A 17252-nucleotide genomic window follows, 5' to 3' on the forward strand; every position below is an offset into this window, starting at 1 on the left:
ATCGTATTATGTACGTTAAACATAGTAAGACTGTACACAATAAGTTTTTTTTTGTTTAGATGAGAAGGGGTAAATGTTGTAGAATATTATTTTAAGGTGGATTACATTTGTTTATGCTGTGGGACATTTGTTTAATGATGCAAAGATGTTTTTGATTAAATAAAATTCGCCTGTGGTCAGGAGACTGAGACAGCGACTAGCTAACAGGAAGTGGTCTGGAGGAGCCAGGAGCAGCGCGCTGGGGTCTTTGGAGAGATGAGAGAAGAGGTGAACTACTTGCTATTCAGCCTCTCTGGGGAGCAGAATTTCACCTCAACCCTTGAATCTTGAGTTCTTTAGAGGGACAGGGATTTAGTTAAGTTCCCTTCTTAGCTTTGAAAGAATTGGTGCCCGAGGGAACAGAATTCCCCAGCCGCTGCTGATAGTGGTGGAGTTGCAGTTGCGGATTCGGACAGCCGTGGATTAAAAGGCAGCAACAATTTTAAAAAGAGGACAACAGATTTATTGTTCCTATGTTACAGAATTATTTGACAAGAGAAATTGCAAGGTGGTTTTATGAGGTGCATTGTTAAGATATAGGGATGAGAGGGAAGTGCTGAGCGCTAACAGTTAACAGCTACCTTTTAAATACTCCTGGAGACCTTTGCCTGCCTCCCTTCTGACCCCAGCGACTTGTTGGTAGTTGGGTAAGCTCTGAGAGCCTTAGGGATGCAGCTGTAGAAACAGCACCTCTCATGCTGCATGGGAGGTGCGATTCATACTCCAAACAGCCGCCAGCAACGCTGCACATGCGGGTATGAATCTTGCAACCATAACACTGTTATCCTGTTACACCATCGTTTGTTCTGGTCCCAAGGTCCTAAACACGCGCCACAACTCAGCAGAATGTGAGCTTGCTGCAATTACAGTTTCTCGAAGTCTTAGGAGACTTAGCGCCCTCTGTTCCACCGCCTTCGGTGACTGATCCCTCGACGTGACTTGGCCGAGAGCGAGCGCGGCTCCTCTTACCGAACGAGTTCAGGTCCCCGGCTCTCAGTAACCCCTCCAGCTTTCCGGGCTGGCAGGGTCACCGACTCCGGCCTGCAGCCAAGCCCACAGTGGATGGGAAAGTGACGCGAAGCTCGTGGGGGCGCGCGACTGTGAAGCAGGGAGCAGGAGTTCCCTGAGAGCCAGGATCACAGGATAGGCTTAAGATGGTCACGGTCAGGGGTGGCCACCTGCCTCTGGGGCGCTAGGACCTCGCACTAGAGCAAGGCTGCGTATACCAGCCCCAGGCCTGGCAGCCCAACACCTCTCCGCCCCAGGGAGGGATCGAGGGAGGGCAGACGGCGGGACCCGCCCCCGGCCCCAGCTCCAGCCTGGTCCCCAAGCCGCGCGCGGCCACGGCCGCTGCTAGGGGGAGGCGAGAAGCTCCTCCCTGGAGCAGAGAAACCAGTTTGTCCGGTCCGACAGAGCGGAGGGAAAAGGGCGGCCGCCGAGGAAGGGCGCACTGTCGCGGGGCGGGGGAAGGCGGGGAGCCTTTGGCGAGCCACGAGAGCCGGAGGAGTCGCGGCCAACTGGACAGGCTTCCCGGGGCCCCCGGCCAGCCCCTGTGTGCCATGCAGCGCTAGCGCAGCCGCAGCGCTGGGGCCGGGCGGGAGGCGGCCAGGTGCGCACAAGCCTTGGAGCGGCGCGCACCCCGCGGATGCCCCAGCTGGGGCCCAGTGAGCACTAGGTAAGAAGGGCAAAGCGCCGGTGTTCCCCGACCTCTGGGATCCAATCAGCCCGGCAGGGTCCCCTGACTCCTTCGGTGATTCACGGGTTAGTGGATTTCACGCATCCCCGATGCGGTGGCAGCAGCTGTCCGAGCCCCCAGGCTCCCGAGCCCGGACAAGTGGTATTTGGGGGGGCTGGGGTGGTGGTACCGGAAGTTTCAGCCCCCGCCGCGGTCCACGGGTGGCAAAGGACAAGCTGAGCGACATTCCCAGGTCTTCAGGGTTTTCACCTGTTCGGGGGAGGAATCTCCCGGGAGCTGTTTGGGTATTATATTTTTCATTGGTTTGCTACACACATGTCGGGAGTTAAGATCCCAGAGTTAAGCCAAGACAGGATTGGGGATCTTTGAAAAGTGTCTCTGTCTGTCATGAGAGGACCACCGCCCTTCTGGGAATCTTCCACTGATCGACTTTGGGGCAAAGGCGATCCAGTGCGCCCGAAAATGAACTTAGGGAGGAGTGTTTCTGGCCGCGGCGCACCTGCTGGGAAGGATGAAGGGAGACTCATTGCCTCCCAAGCTCCTTCAGTGTGCATCAGTGAAAGAGTGGGGGAGTAATAGAGAAAACACATAGTTTTCTGGGTGACTGTGGGGTCGTGCCCATTAACTCCGACGGCTGGCTGTCCTTAATCCCCGGGTTGATGCCTGGAGCTGTCACTTCTCGGCGCCTGTTGAAGGAAAACGCGTCAGGCGGCTGGAGATGAGGCATGGAACAGGGCCGGGGCTTTAAATCATTTCTTGGCTAACTCTCTCAGCCCAAAGAGAAAGAAATGTCTGGCCAGCTCCTCCAAGAGAGTTGTAGGCGTGTACGTCTCTGCCCTGGGAGGCTTTGAATGTAGATCTCTAGACCGCTGTGGCAAAGAGCACCAGCGGCGAGGAATTGGCACAAGACAGCGAAAGGCTCTATATGAGACCCAGCAAGCTCCCTGGTCCCCTTGGCCTGCCCTCGGTGCTTTAGGCATTCTTCTAGCTCTTCTCTGGTGGTTATTAGCTCTGTGGAGTCCCCCTGGCTCCGCGAATCGCCCACTCTGTTAGAGCGAAGGAAAGATTCGCTCCCCCACCCCTTTTAAAAAGACGTATTGCTTTAGAAATTCTTCCCCTTAACCCCTAGAACATTAAACCAGATAACACGAGCGAAGTACGTGAAGACACCAGGCACTCCTTGGCCACAGGGGAAGGCTAACTGCCTCGAGGAAGAAAAGCTATAAAGGCTGTATATATTTATTACCCATGGATAGTAAAGAGAGGTCCGTTTCCAAAGAGGAAAAGCAAAGGATACTTGAGGTCAAAGCTCTGGTTTTCATCGTCTAAGCAGAACCCTTGTGTTAGGTTAAAGTGCCGTTCATTCCTCCATCTTTTGTTAAGACCTTATTAAACCCGATTATAAATGCATAGACTGTGCGAAGGATGATGAATGGTTATTAGCTGATTAATTTCAGGGGAGCCATCACACCTGCCTCCAATTACTCCTCTGAAGCTGCTAATGGTTTTCTTTATGTAGCGATATTTCCTTGTTCTTTTCAGTGAGAGTCCGTAAGCGCCGTGTTCGTTTATTGTCTTCTAAGGACCGCACTGGGATAATTTTCACCGGTTCTTTGTGTTGGGCACCAAAGAGAGGCCAAAGGACCCGTGTGGCTTACTTGATACCAACCAACGCATCCAGCACGCCTGTCAGCTCCGCGTTGGCCACCTTCAAATTCTCCTTGTTATTTAAGGGCAATTCACACCCAAGTTTACTGGTTATCTCTTCCTAATAGGGGACTTCAGAGGATTTTCTTTTTCTGTTTAAGATGGTGATTTAAAACAGTGATTTCCGGGAGCAAATGATTTAGTTAAAAACACGTCTTAACTGGGAAGTAAACCAAGTTCAGGGCCAGCTCCACGTTCAGCCTCACTTCAGGTGTTGGGATCTTGGAGCTGAGGGAAAGCATCACCTGGGCTGCTGAGTGCTTCTCTGTCCCACCCCATTCCCATCCCCCACACCCCAACACCCCCAACACCCCCCCACACACACTTTAAAGCAAGGAGTAGTAGGAAATGCGTGGTTTTAGAGTTCAGCAGGTATCTCGCTAGTAACAACGCCAGTTTGCTCGTTTATTAAGGGTGAAAAAGATAAACATTATTTGGGGTGGGGAGGGTTGGCGAGAAGGAAGAGGGTGTGTGTGTCCTTTATAAATGGTAGATGTTTGAATGCTGCTTTATTTTCTTTCTTGGAAGAATGTTCTTATTTTTCATTATCTGTCTTGATTATCATGGTTATCTCCAGACAGGTCTCCTTTGTTGACCTCAAGGAGTTGTTGCTAAGGAGTGGACAATGACCTTGAATTCCTGATGCTTGCCTTCCCTAGTGCTGAGACTGGGACCACACCTGGCTTATTTTATTATGTAAATCCTAATTTTTGCTGCGCTGGGTATAAGCTAGCCACAGAGTTACCATTGAACTTCCCTCCCAGATTTTGACATGTCTGTAAAAAGCCAGCCTGAGTCTTTGGTACTTACCCATTATTGCTGCTTGGTACTGGAGTCTGAACATGTTAACAGGCACATTAGTATGTTAACATTTTATTGTCTTACTACTAAATTCTGTGCTAGTTTTTCAGAAGCCATATTTATGGTCCACAGGCGATTTTTATAACTCTAGAGAGCTTTTAATTCTACCATTGGCTTTGCTCTTTCGTTTTAGTTTGTAAAAGAAACCTTTGGACCTTTGGATACAGAGGAACTGACTCTTTAGGGACAAGTACAAATTTTGCTGGGTCCATTCCTCATAAGAGCTCCTGCCAAGAGGGCCTTTAAGGTTTAAGAACTTACTTTTAGTTCTATGTCTGCTTCTAGGTTTATCTCCCAGAGGAATTTTTCTTTGCAGGAGGTGGGGTGTCTTTGGGTATCGTGTGAGGGTTTTTGTTTTCGTTTTTTTTTTGTTTTGTTTTGTTTTTTTTTTTTGCCATTTTTATGTCATTCTATCAGATCCAGCATTTGTTGATAGGTTTTTTTTTTTAGTGTAACAATTAACTTGTGTCCAAAGAGGCTGAATTAACACACACACTCACACACACACGGCTCATCTTTTTCATCCTCCCGCTTGTGTTATTCCTGAATCCCATCCCAGTGCCCATGCAAAAGCAAAGCCAAATCTAAGAGTTTCTGTAGCTCTCCATGTCAATAAGGACCTAATTTCATGGAGGATAGGTTATAGAAAAAAATGCATATGTGAATATATGTGATTGTGGCATATATACCTTCTTTCTCACTTTTATTCTTATAAACCAGGAGACTTATCAGTTCATACGTAGGCACAGAGTAGTAAGCCTCCCGATACTTCTGAGTAAATTGCCTCTTTTAAATAAATTATCTGCCCACAGTGGGGCCTATTCTGATAACTGGTCCCAGTGAACAGAGACCAGAAGCAGTGGCAAGGCAGAGATGCTGGCTTCTACCTCCTCTGCCCCAGGTTGGTGCCTACACCTGCTCCATTGTCCTCCAGTTATCTAACCTAGGGAGTGTACAGCCGCCTGGCCTCTCCACCTGGAAATGGTGTGATGGAATGAGTTTTCAAATGAAGCACTTGGGAAAGGAGAGTTCGCAGAGCTTACTAAAGGGTGGTCATTGGTGTGGCTGTGTTGGCGCTGCTGCTCCGTGTGCAGTGCCTTTCCCCGGGCTGTGGGGAACACGGGATTCATCTTATATGTTAGCATTTGTTTAGCAAACACAGGTGCACATTTGCACCTGGACATGGGAAGAAAGTTTCTAAGCTTCAAATCCTTGTCATTGTTCTGAAGTGCTTCGGTGACTAGGGAGCTAATCTGACCTCTCACTTTTCAGGAGGATGAGTTCAGTCTGTCACAGCCCCAGGGACTCAGGATGCCCTCAACTGGGTGCTACCCGCCTCCTGCCCAACAGAGGCTCATAGGACACTCAGAACACTACAGTGCCTTCTTTACCCCTTGAGTTTCGGCATCGTTCGTCTCCTTCCTCCTCTTTCCTTCCAGGTTCATACTGAGTAGTATGTGAGCCTCATGGTTTGTGGAGCCTGGGTACATACCAGTGAAACTTGAAGCAACCTCATTCATTCATTTCCTTCAATTAGGCCAATAGTTGACCTTCCTGTTTTAGGGAAGGTTGTCGAGTTTATTAAGGGTCTCTGAGTTGGTTTTCTTCTTTGATAAGATTTCTGCTTAGGAACTGGAGAGATGGATTGACAGCTAAGAGCACTTGCTGTACTTGCAAAGGACCCAAGTGTGGTTCACAGCACGGGCTTGGTGGATCACAACCCTCTGTAACCTCACTCAGGTGGTCCGATGCTCCCTTCTGGCTGCCAAGGGTACTGCATGCACACAGTGCACAAACAGGCAGACATACACACACACACAAATAAAAACAATGAGTTCGAGGACAGCTGGCTCTGCACAACCAAGCCCTGTCTCAAAAAACCAAATTAAAAACAAAGAAAGAAAGAAATAAACAAATCGATAAGTCCAAAAAAGAGTTGACCAGCTTCTCTCTACTGCTCTGGATGCTGTCTCTACATGAGGTGATCTTAGGTTTGAGGTCTGGATGGCTGAGTTGGGGACTCTTCCATCTCTGTGGGCATGGTTTATCATCAGTCTCCAAGTCTAGCCTTTCAGGTGTGAGAGATGGGGCTGGCCATGATATCAGAGGTGTCACGCTGGACAAATACTGGACTCCTTGGGGATGATCACACTGAATACCTTTCAGGGAGTGAAGGCTGTTTGCTCCCTACTAACAGGGTTTAGAAGTTAGCTTCTACTGTGCGTGTGTGGAGCCTGACCTTTGCCTGGTAGCCTAGCTCTCTATTTACACGGCTGTTGTTTTATGGCTTTGTTTCTTTGCTGAGTGGCTTTTGTTCCACCAGAGTTGAGGTTTGTTTGATTTAGGGTAGGCTGTGTTTGAAATCAGTTTTCTAATCTTCACCCAAACTGGGTTGAGCTAGAAAATCCCAAACAGATTCTTTGACACCAAATATTGTCCTCACACGCTGCCTGTTAGTCTCTCTTGTTCATAGGACATGTGCCCATGAGAGGAATACATGATTAATTTTATAAAATGTGGTGTGATATACACATATTCTTATTTTACCTGCTTGGGACACAGTGAGCTCACAGTCTGTGCTCCATGAGAAAGTGGATATTAAGCCTGCCCATGTGACTTGGCACAGGCAAGTGAGATAGCATGGGTGTTCTTCACTTCCGGTTGGGAAACACTGGTCTTGTCTTTGCATTGAGTGCATGAGTCTTCTAAGGCTTGAACTAGCAGCTTTTTACAAACTTCTAGAACTTGTAACTCTACGTGGACATTATATGTGTGGTGGGGCAGCGGGGCAGGCTGTGGAGATGTGATTAGGTGAAATCCTGTCCTGCTTTGGGTAGCAGGATGACTCTGGGATGACAGTGATCTTCATAGTACAAAGTCTGATTCCATGGACAATTTAGCAAATGGTTAAATGTACAAAATATCAAATCTGGCCATGCTAGTCACATTCAGAGTGTAGTTCAGTGGCACTAAATACATCTTATTATTCTGTAACAAGCATCAAAGTCATTCCGTGTCTCACACAGCTCTTTCCATGTCTCCCTATCCCTGAGCCCCTGTCTCTATTCCTCTTTCTGTAACCATGAACCCTACTACTCTATGGCATCTGATGTTGAGCACGATCATACTTATTCTTTTGTCCCTGGCTTATTTTTCTCAGCATGGTGGCTCCAGGGTTCATCCTTGGCATGGCATGTGTCTGAATTTTCTTCTGTTGTAAGGGGGAATAGTATTCCACTATCCATCTCTACCCAACTAGTCACTTGACAAAGCCATTGTATTTGGCTTGTCTCCTCCTCTAGCTTGTGAATGATGTTGCTGGGGACTGGTTAGTTTATGTTCTTATTTGTTCATGTGGGGTGTGGCGTGCTTGCTTTGTAAAACCTTTTCTTCATAAGTAGGACTGAGGATATGTAGTATCTAGTGTCATGTTTCCACCAAAGAAGTCCGGGATGCCAGGAGTAATATCAAAGATGCATGATAGCAGCCATCTCCCCAAAATCTGCTGCTCTTTCTCAGTGAAGGTCATTTGCTATTGTCACCCAGCTGGCCTGCTGTGGCCATGTAGTTGATTTTACTCTGTGCTATCCTGGGTGTCTGAGCTCAGGATCTGTGGCCCCATGACTATGTCGTCTCTACAGACCACAAATGCCTTTGAGATGACATTTTGGGTGGAGAAAGAATCCTAGCTTTCTTCATCAATGGAAACAATTTTTTTAAAAAATCACTCAATTTTTAAAAAATCTTTTAATTGAATATTTAAGTGTCAGATTGTTTTCTACCTTTGTGTAGAATGGGCAGCCTTTAATAAAAGTTGTAAGGCAAAGGATCATTTATGTAGTGAAGTATGACAGGGTCACCAAACTGTTGTGTCTCCTTAAGAAGATGTTCAGATGGATCAGGTATTGTCTAGAGCACCCATTATCCCAGCACTGGAGACGCTGAGGGAGGAGGAGAATCACAAGTTTAAAACCAACCTGAACTATATAGCAAGAATCTTTCTTTAAAAAAAGGGGAAGGTATGTGTGTGTTGTTCAGTAGTAGAGTATTTGCCTAGCACACACAAGACTGGTGGTGGGGCACGCCTTTAATCCCAGCACTCAGGAGGCAGAGGTAAGTGGATCTCTGTGAGTTCAAAGCCAGCCTGGTCTACAGAGCTTGCTCCAGGACAGCTAGGACTGTTACACAGAGAAAGCCTGTCTCGAAAAACAAAACAAAACAAACAATAACAACAAAGAATAAAGACCCTGGCTTCAATCCTTAGCATAAGGGTGGGAGTGAGAATGGAGAGTGGATTTATCTGTGTGTTGTGTGTGCCTGTAATCCTAGTACTTGGGAGGTGGAGGCAAGAAGATCAAGTTCAAGGCCAGCTTCAGCTACCTATACTAGGCTTCATGGGAGTTTGTCCCAAGAAAACCAAACCAAACAACCTCTCAGAAAGAGGGAAACGTGAACACTGTAGATGGCAGAGGGGGACTATCTGACCACCACTTTACAGTGAGCTATGTGCATCTAACATGTTTGGACCTTTAAGATTGTTGAGACCAAGGTTATTTAAGACAGGACAAGTTTGGCTAAGCTTTAGGGATGAATTAGTTCCATTTCTTGAGTTTTGGCTTCAGTGGTGGAAGTTTTGCGAATGGAGCTTTTTGTCTCCTGTGTCATCTCCCAGAGAAGCCTCTTGGACTTCAAAGTTTAGAACACATATTGCTGTCTCTCTGAATCAGTGGGTGAGTCCAACACCCCATAGGTCTGTGTGGCAAGCCTTGGCATGTGTCGGTGAATTCGCAGAGAAATATGTCCTTTAGGAAGTCGAATTCAAGAGGCGACAGACAAGTATACGTAACAAACAGATTGGTTATATAGTGCACACCAAGAGATGTGCTTTGCCATAGCAAGAGAATGGGCCATCAAGGGCACAAGTTTCCACTGAAGTGAAGTGTCCTTCCTGAGAAGGTGACTTGAGTGCAGAGGGGAGAGGGGGACCTATGGAGTATCTGAGGCAGGAGGCGGGGGACCGTAGAGTGCAGGGCAGAGGCTTAAAGTGTGAGTACCTGGCTGCTCTGATAAAAAAAAGACAGCACTGTGGGAGCAAAGAAGAGAGAGAGAGAGAGAGAGAGAGAGAGAGAGAGAGAGAGACACCAGATGGAGCTATGTCTGCCTGTAACTCCTGCATTTGACTGAGGCAAGTAGATAGGACTTTTAAACTGTTCAGCACTATAAGCAGGAGTCTATCAAAATGAACAAAAACGAGAAAACAAACTAGAAGGGTGGAGGTGAGCATAGAGGGAGGGCTAGAGGAAGACCTTGCAGGGCCTCCCAGGCTTTATAAGGACTTAGCCTCTGACTTGTATGAGACAGGGGATCAGTGTAGGATGTCACTCATGGAAGGGGTGGGATCTGGTCTGGGTCACTCTGGTTGCTGGTTATAGACCAGACCAGGGTGGGAGGTCCTAAGCCGAGAGATCGGGCAAGAGGCTACATCGGCAAGGTGTGATAGAAGCCATAATGATTAGATGTCACTGGAGGGGGGCGTTAATGAGGTGTAGATATATGGATATAGATATAAGTTTTAACATGATAAATTGAAAGTCAATAGCATAGGATTTCTAGACAAATAAGTGTGTGTGTTTGCACGTATGTGTGTGCGTGTGTATGTGTGTAGGTAGGTAGGTGTGTAGAGAAAGAGAAAGGGGTGAGGATAACTTCCTTGACTGAGCCTGAGCTGCAAAAGGAAGTATGAGTTTCTAAATACAGCATACTCAATGCGCTGTGCTGAGGTGGCTGCTTAAAGATTCTAAAGACACTCCTCAGAAGTACGTACATCTGGTCTTGTTTAGAGCGCCAGAGCTCTGTTTACCACCACTGTAAGGTCAGTCCCAGTTTGGTAGGGTGAGAAAGGAGTGTGTTCAAAAAGGGGGATGGAGCACATGCGTACAGGCAAGCAGTTGATCCACAAGCACTGAGCAAAGAGCACCAGTGCTACAAGAGGAGCCATTCCTTCTAGCAACCCAGCCCCGGGCCACCCCTACCCTGTACTCCAAGCTCTGTGTCAGCTCATGAGCCAAGCAAGTGTGGTGTTCCTTGCTGTGGAACTCATAGGCTTGCTGGGACTGGGAGAGAAGAGTAAATATAAACAGAATACTAAGGTGGTATACACCTGTAATCCCAGCACTCTAGAGGCAGAGGCAGGAGAATTGCCTCAAGTTTGAGGTTAGTCTGGCTCTCAAAGTGACACTCTATTTCAAAGCAAATATTTAAACAGAGGGAGTATGAAATAAGTTGATATTGGGTTTATAATCTGCAGTAACAGTAGGCCTTGCTTCAGGAGAAGGGAATTCAGTGGAGAAGGAAGAGTTGTGTGGATGAGAACAAACTATTTTGAGGAATGTCCAGGGGCCCATCTTTGGCTAACCATCATCTCTGTCCATAAAGCAGAACTTGCCAATTTGTCCTTCTCTTTGCACACTTTGCTCAAAAATTAGATGCATATTTCACAAGTATGAGTCCAGTGTCCAAGGCTGATGGCAGTGTCAAGGATTGCCACAATGTCAAAGATCGCCACAATGTCAAGGAGTGCTGCTTGCATGGGCTTTCTTGGTGTCTCTTTTGAGTGCTCAAGCCCGGCTTGATGTTTTCCAAAGATGTATCTCCGGGCTCAGGTTGTGGCTCCACCAAAGTGTGACCTTGGCCATGTTCTTGTGGCCCAGGAGAGCAAACAAAAAAGACCCAGAGATTCTCCATCTTTTAGGCCCATTTCTCTGCCTAAGTAACAGTGTCGTGAGCCTTTTGAGTCAGAAGTCAGCCATCAGAAACATCTTTGAGGTCCTCAAATCCAACTTGTCACCAAGACCAAATGTCTATTTAAAAGGGACAGCTCCTACCCTCCACTTCTCACCCCCCCCCTTGCTTTCCTGGTCCAAGCCTCCAGGAGCTCTGACCCTGTGGTAGGTAACATCGTAGCTAGCCTCTCTGCTTCCAGTCTCGTTTTCATCCCTGCCCATTCTTAGCATTGAGTTCTGACTTAGCAGTTAAAGACAGAAATCAAGCCTTGTACCTCTACTTAAAAATCTACCAAATGGCTCCTATCGGGATCTTTATAACTTGGCTTAGCCTGCTCTATCCATGTTTCCCAGACCTATGTCCCTTTATCCCAATTCTATGCTCGCTTCTCATAGATTCCAGGACGTAGCACTAAGTTCCTACCCAGCAGGGTCTTGTCACGTTGACTGGAACATTCTTTATCCTGACGGTTGCCTTCTCCTCCTTCAAGGACAGCGTCTTCCAAAAGACCCTCTTGGGCCTGTTCCCTGTCTTCTTTATAAATTCTGACAAGACACAGAACAGAAAACTGGTTGTGGTGCATGCTTAAGATACCAGCACTCTAGAGGCTGAGGCAGTTGGATTACTGTGAATTTGAGATCGGCCTGACTGTCTTTAATAAGTACCAGATTAGCTAGGGTTACATAGTGAGACCCTGTCTCAATGAAACAAAACGAAACCCCCAAACCAAACAGCACTGGCAAAAACCCATAAAATTTATGTAAGTTAAGACTTTGAGTGACTAATTTAAAGAAATTAGGCTGCTCACATTGACACACGTTATAGGCACATCTTTCCTGTTACTCGCCTGCTCAAGGAGACAGAAGGAAGGGATCTTAACAAATGTGTTCTTGCTGTATCTGGATGTGATCTCCGAGTCCTGTTCATCCAAAACCTTCAGGCCAGTGATTGCGACTTAACTGACATGAGGCGGCAAAATATTTGCTTATTAAAATGTCTTTAGTAGTGGATGGGAGCACAGCTCAGCGGCTGGGGGAGTGCTCCTCCAGAGGACCCCGAGTTCAGCTTTTAGCACCCACATTAGTTGGCCCAGAACAGCCTGTAATCCAGTTGCTGTGCTTTGCAAATGCCACAACTTGGCAGCATCCCCCTTTCTTTCTCTCTTTTCTAAAGTTAGCTCCTATTCCGGAAAATTGGATTCTTTGGACATCTTGGTCTGGGTTATAGATCACTTTACAAATAGTATTTGGAAATCCTTAGATCATTCTGTAATTCTGAACTATGAAACATTTGCAAGCAGGGGCGAAACTGGAATATTCTTTGTTGCCTTCTCCTCCCCACACCGTTGAGTGTCTTACTGTCAGAAGACAAAGGACAGAGAGTTTGAAGGTCATACAGTTATCTTGGGGCCAGTCTAACTCGAATGGGGTGGGGGCAAAGTGAAGCTCTGTGCTTGATTTGATTTGAGTCAATCAATTTCATAGGCTTGTCCATAGGAACGTCGGAGTGATTTGTGTAACTTATCATTGTTTTGCTGTGAATTAGGTTTAGATTGAGGTTTATCAAGGATTATTGGTATTGCGTCCCCAACCTAAGCTGAGTCAGTTTGCCCTCAAGGAATACTTCAGGACATCACAACGCAGGGAATGTGGCTAGACTCTATTGGTAGAGACCAGAGATCCTGATAAACATTGCGTGGTGTGTGGACTCCTCCTGCCACACCCCTGACACTGAAGTATCTTATTCAAAATGCCAGTGGTGTTGGGCTGAGAATTCTTTCTTATTCTGACCTACAGATAGAAATGCTCCTATAGTTTTGGGGTCCCTAGGGTGCAGTCCCAGATACACCTCTTGCACCTGTCCCTGGCCACTTTGAATCTGTCAAGGGGCAACTTAAGGAGGAAGGGGGCATTTTGTTCACAATTTTACCATCTTGCCAGGGAGACTTGGCACAGTACTGTGAGGTAGCTATAACATTAGATCTCTAGCCAGGAAGCAGAGAGAGATAGAGAGATGCTGGTACTCACTTGCTTTTGTACTTGAACCCCCACCCATGAAAAGGTACATCCCATATTCAGGGCAGATCTTCCTTTCTCAGTGAAATCTTCTGGAAACAGCAGAGCATTCATGCCCAGAGGTGCGTTTTCATGGTCCTTCTAAACCTCATCAAGGTGATACTGATGATGAACCACCACACCCCCTGACATTTCAAGTCTGAGCTATGGAGAATTGAACTCTGACAGTTGTTGGAAGATAATGACTCTTTAGCTGATGCTTAAGCCAGAAAACTGGGCTTGGTCTTGACTTGAATTGTTCTAAACTCTCCCTAATTCCCTTTGCAGCCCAATGGCCTCTGCAGCTTCTCTGTCCAAATGGCCTTGACGCCAGTCCATTACCACTTTGTCCACTGTCACCTGCTCCATTCAAGCCAGCCTCCCCCCTCCTTGGGATTGTTGCCATAGCATCCTAACTGAAGCACACATTTCACCCCACTCCCTCCAACCCAACTACTTAGATCCCGGGACTTTCCTACACCTAAATGAAAACCTTTCAGTATTTAGGACAGGGTAGCCCCCTCCTCTCCTGGGCTTGCCCAGCCTGCTCTCATACCTTCCCGCTTCCTAGTTGCATCTTTAGCCTCTGAAACTTAAGTTTTCTGAGCGTGACAGATCATTTCCTGTACCAGGACTTTCTCATTGTTGCTTTATCCCCCCAAGCCCTCCTCCTCAGCATGGCTCCTTCTCCCAGGCTTTTGGCCTGAGTGTCATTTCCTTATATTCTCTACTGAGTCAGTCAGTGAAAGGAGCTCCCTCCCAAGCTGTGTTCTCTCCTCTTTTGCTCTGCCACTGTTCCATGTTCTTAACTCTATTGTAGTATCGACCAAATCGGCCAACACTCTCCAGGTGGACGCAATCCAGTCTGAGGGATGAACAGAGTTCCCACCTGTTGGCAAGAGCAAAATTTCACATCACACCGCAGCCAAGCAAGCCAGGAACCCAGTTCAGTCCAGTGTCTCTTGAAGTCACCCTGGGAGCTTTTAAAATGAAATTGGGCTAGTGAGATGACTCTGGCTAAAAGTGCTTGCTGAAGACCTGAGTTCTGTCCCCAGGATGTACATGGTAGAAGGAAGGAACCAACTGCCTCAAGTTGTCCTCATGTGTCCATTGGCACAGGCATCCCCCCCCCCCCACACACACACGGAGGGACACACATGCACACAGCAAATAAATAGACAATTTTTTTCAATAGGTCAAATAAAATTGAAGTTGCTGGGCAAGGTCATGTCTCAGGTGTATATTCTGAGTACTTGGGAGGTAGAGAGAGGCAGGAGGACTAGGAATTCAAAGCCAGCCTCAGTCACATAGTGAGTTTGAAGCCAGCTTGGGCTATATAAAAAATTTTGTCTCACAAAACTAAAAACAAACTAATAGGTAGGTAGATAGATGATAGGTAGATATATTATAGACAGACATACAGACAGACAAATAGATGACAGATAGAAGTAAGCAGAAGTTCCCAGGCTCTATGTCTTCTCTTCTTGTGGTTTCTCAGGTGACTTCAAGCAGGTGGCTATGCTCAGAGGGCCTGCCTTCTGATGCTCTTAGAGATTATTCCTATCTAACCAGCTGTGATTGCATGAATAGTCTTCAGCCCTGATTTTATGACCAGTAAATAGCTGTCTGACCCCAAATCATCCTTTGGGCAGCCAGCAGCTGCCAGGCCACAGCCCTGCGGGTCAGAAGCATCACCAAGAGAAGGAAGTTGTCATCAGCATGAATCAGGTAAAATCAGTGATGTGGCTGTTGAGACTGGACTCTTGACCACTTGGAAGTCATTTCCTAGTCCCTTACAGTGCGAAGCAGGCTGGGTAGCTGGGAAATGAAATAGAGAAAGAAATCTGGACCCACTATTTCTCTCTGTTTAGATGAATCCATCCGTAAGATAAAAATTTCCCATGTTATGTACAATTAAGAGCGTCTGAGAGCTGTGGATGGTAAAGACCATGCAGTCCTATTTCTCGGAGTTGCAACAGACTCCCTCCAGCTTTGAGTAGACCTGGCCAATTCCAGAATCCCCCTTTGCCAAGTCATTGTGATTTCCCCTCCCTGTTTCTTCCCAGAAGCTACAGTCTTTCTTCTCCCACCAGCTCTGCAGCGGAAGCCAGCCCATCACGGCTTTTAATTGTTCAATTCCCGGAGCATGGATATATGTAAACAGACGACAGGATATTCTTCACAGCTGTGCCGAGGGAGCTGGGAGCCAGCCGCACGGCCCCTTTGCCAAACCCAGCCAGTCCTATAAAAACCTTTGGCTGCCTTTGCAGTCACTGTAAAGTTGCGCGTTTTCTAATGGTTTTTTTTAAAAGAACTTTAGCACGTTGAAGCTATTTTAGCCTTTCCAAGGGCTTACGCTAGTGCACAATAGATTTAAAATTATCTTTGGCCTTGCCTTTCCAACTTCAGCATTAAAAAAGTTTCTCTGTGCTTATTGATATGTACCAAAACAAATTTATATTTACAAACAGACTTGTGAAATCTTTTAATTGTATTTACCTACATGTCATGTGTGCATGGTGAATGGATGGGGTGTAAGCAAATACACATGCGCGTGGAAGCCAAAGGACACCTAGGATTGTGTTTTCTCCTTTCATGTGGGTCCTGGGGATGGGACTCAGATTTATTGGGTTTCTTGGCAAGTGCCTTTAACCCACTGAACCATCTCTCCAGCCATAACTTTAAGATTTATAATGATCACTATGTTCTGAGAACCATAAGCATGGGTTTTATTTAGTTGCTTTATTTGGCTTCTCTTGCTCATATTTGTAATAGATTCGGCAGGAAAAGTTTAACATTGCACATAAATATTTCCTTTCGTTATACAAATTGAGGTTTATTATCAATTGCCACAACAGAAAATAGTGACACCACGTTTAACATTGCTGAGATTTAAGAATTCGGCCCTAGCTGCTGCTAACTCCAGATTTCACAATCGAGCCTAGATTTCACTTTGACTCTCAGCGATCTCGCGGTCCATGAGTCTCTGCCCCTCCCTCCGGAAACCAGTTTGGGTGACGTGATTTCTCTGTGGTTTTTTTCTTTTTTTTTTTTTTTCTCTGCTAGACTTCTTCGAGTTGTTCCAGAAAAGCCTTCTCAGACTTCTTTTGACCATATTTGGGCTCCACTAAAGCATCTGAGAATCCTTCTGTAATTTCCCTGGGTTTTGTTTTACTACTAGACCTCTCTCAGGCTTGTTCCCTGAAGCCTCCTTGACCAAATTTGGATTCTGATGAAGAATCTTCTGGCTCATGCTTCTGTGGCTTTTTGTGTTTCTGGGTAATCTTGAAGTGAATAGAGGTTAGACCTAATGAGCCAGTCTCACGGAGAGACTCTGGCCAGAGTGGAGGGGTCACACTGTAACCCAATACAATCGATTTCTAGCCGGATGAGTACAAAGTCACCATAAGCACAGCTTGGCATCAAAGAGAAGAGAGATAGCTATTGCCTGGAGTAGGCAAGAGAGTACAGGGGTATTTCCAAAGCAATGTTTCCCTCAGTAGAGAAAGCAAGGAATTTTACTCAGGCACTCTACACATGTTCACATAGGGCTTGGCCCTTTCGCAAGATGCCCAGTTAAGGGATATGGTAGAGAACACTTTCAGTTCACAGTCATGGAGCACATGTACATGTGTATTATGTATGTGTGATATGGCCACGCTTAGCTTGCACAATAGCCTTTTAGCCAAAAATAAGGAAAGGGACATGATATAGGAGTTTGCCCCTGAGAGGTCCCTCTTATGGGTTAGCCATTCCTCTGAAGCTAGGTTATAGAAAGTCATCCCCCTTTCTCGAATTCTCTGGCATTCTTTGTCTGAGAGAAGCCAGTTGCCATATTGGATCTGCCAGATGGGAGAGATGACGTGGCAAAGACCTGGAGTGGCCTCTAGCCAGGTGTTCACGAGGAACTGAATCCTGCCGGCAGCCCAGAGAGCAAGCTCGTAATTGGATCCTCTCTGATTGGAACTTCACATGACTGCCACCCAGCCAGCACCTTAACTATACCCTGGGCTATGCCCAGCCTCCTGTGTCCCTGAAACTGACAAAGAATTTCTCATTTAGGGGGATCTTGTTAGGTAGCAATCAATAACTAACATCAGGTCCAAGATTGA

General features: G+C 46.6%; 1 protein-coding gene across 1 annotated transcript in view; it reads left to right on the plus strand.

The window, feature by feature from the left end:
* The first annotated feature begins 1388 nt into the window (after positions 1-1388).
* Positions 1389-17252, plus strand: part of Atp8b1 (ATPase phospholipid transporting 8B1) — a 122601-nt gene continuing 106737 nt past the window's right edge. Inside the window, exon 1 of the mRNA XM_041639220.1 lies at positions 1389-1714. The gene's annotated coding sequence lies outside the window, so the exon portion shown is untranslated. The remainder of the gene's footprint in view (positions 1715-17252) is intronic.

This window comes from Microtus oregoni, unplaced genomic scaffold (genome assembly GCF_018167655.1).
Source record: "Microtus oregoni isolate MIOR12 unplaced genomic scaffold, Mior012 000057F_ref0000458, whole genome shotgun sequence".
NCBI lineage: Eukaryota > Metazoa > Chordata > Mammalia > Rodentia > Cricetidae > Microtus > Microtus oregoni.